Genomic DNA, 1,838 nt, shown 5'->3' with positions numbered 1-1,838 from the left:
TTATTATTTTATATATATATATTATTTGAGAAAATATTCAAAGACATAGAGTGTGTTATAAATTATTAATTATTATATTAATTTCCAAGTTAAAAGTGTTGATCGCAATCCGTTAATTGTCAACTCATTCAAACACTTGTGCTAAAACAATTAATTAACAGTTGAACTAACAACAACATTTGCCCACCGTACAAACTGAGCTCAATCGGATCACCTTACCACCCTGCTTACCAAATTCGTTTCATCACAACCATCCGATTTTATCATCATTGAATAATGGTGACACTAATACGTCAGCGTCCCAGGATTTGTCCTTCACCATGCGCCGTACCGGATCTCTACACCACCCATTCTTTAATGCATGACAATTATATCTAAAATAGATAATCTTAAAAAATACTATTTTTCTATTATATCAATAATATTTTTAATTAGTTTTTTATTTTTAATAAAATTCAGTTATTCATAATATATTTGATTTATGATATGAAGGGGTGCGTGCGACCATTCTGACCAAAAACAGGGGAGTGTGTTTACATAATCACTGACACGCTCTCTGCGCATGATTGCGACCACATAACGAACCGCCAGATTTTAATCTCAACTATCTTTGATTACCAAAATTAAAAAACATCTCAAGTATCTTTCCCCAAGAGAAGAATATATTATCAGCGTCCACAATATACATTAATTTCTGTGAATCTGAGGTCATTCATCCCACCACATCCTCCTGATTGATGCAGTGAAATTTTAGCAAGTTCAGCTGAATCCAGCTTTCAATGGCGAAATTTGAAGCAATTAAGTGAAAGATGGGGTCTTATCAAGTAAATTTTGGAGGAAAGGGAGGATATTATGAAGAATTTTGAGCTCTGTGATCCGATTTGAAGGAATTTCTGGAAAATTTTGGTGCAAAAGTATGCTCGCTTTGATCTAATTTGCTGTTTTCTTCGGGATTGACGAGTTTTCTTTCCTTCTTCTTTCGCTTTCTGTAGAATTTTGTGCCTTTGGTATAACTATAGTAAGGCTGTCTCTTTTCTCCTTCTGTTTGTTTCCTCATGAAAATCTGATTTTGGTTTTTATTATGTTTTTCCTCATGGTGAGTTTTTATTATGTTTTTGAATTTCCGAAAGTGGACTTTCTTTTTTCTATTACCTCTCCTATTTTCTATGGTTGCTTCTTACTGTTGAACAATTTACGCGTATACATTTATTTGTGTCTTTCAAGTATAGGCATGTGGGAGTAGTAGAATTCTGGTTCTGGAGCAAATATGGAAAGAAGATGAGTGAAACTCGAATGCTTTTACTATGCTCTTTTTTTGGGTCATAAGATCAATAAACTTGAATCTGGATGTTATCTTATGATGGCAAGAAATTTTATTGAGCACTTTAAGTAAGATTGTTTTAGTAGTGCTTCCTCCACATGGAATTGGTCTTTGGAGGAGGCCCATAGTGGATGTTTGTTGGTGATATAGGAGTTTTGATGATGTTGTGGAGTTTAGAGTGGAATAATTAATTAACTTGGGAGAAATGGGCTTTTGCTAGGAATTTAATGAGTTTCATTTATTGGTTCCAGTGAGATTTTCGTTGTAGATTTTGTTAATGTTGTACATGGAATTGGTGTTTACTGAAGAAACCGAAGTGGGTGTTTTACATTTTTCTTGTTGGTGTTTTATGTTGTTTGGAAATGCGTCTAGTCATTTTCTGTAATGCAGCTTAGAAGGCAAATTTTCGGAAATGCTTTATTACTGTCTCTGGTTCTGTGATTACCGATTAAACATCGCTACAACTAGATTGATGATGATGATTGATCAGTATCAGTTGAAAGTGTAGAATTGCCAT

The 1,838-nt window shown here is 33.8% G+C and overlaps 1 protein-coding gene across 2 annotated transcripts in view; it reads left to right on the top strand.

Moving 5' to 3' along the window:
- Positions 509-1,838, top strand: part of LOC105166093 (mitogen-activated protein kinase homolog NTF3) — a 3,167-nt gene continuing 1,837 nt past the window's right edge. For both annotated transcript variants that reach the window (XM_011085322.2, XM_011085320.2), the window contains exon 1: positions 509-914. The gene's annotated coding sequence lies outside the window, so the exon portion shown is untranslated. The remainder of the gene's footprint in view (positions 915-1,838) is intronic.

The sequence above is a fragment of the Sesamum indicum genome, linkage group LG7, assembly GCF_000512975.1.
Source record: "Sesamum indicum cultivar Zhongzhi No. 13 linkage group LG7, S_indicum_v1.0, whole genome shotgun sequence".
NCBI lineage: Eukaryota > Viridiplantae > Streptophyta > Magnoliopsida > Lamiales > Pedaliaceae > Sesamum > Sesamum indicum.
The sequence above is the reverse complement of the archived record's forward strand: the minus strand, read 5'-3'. Positions and strand labels throughout refer to the sequence as shown.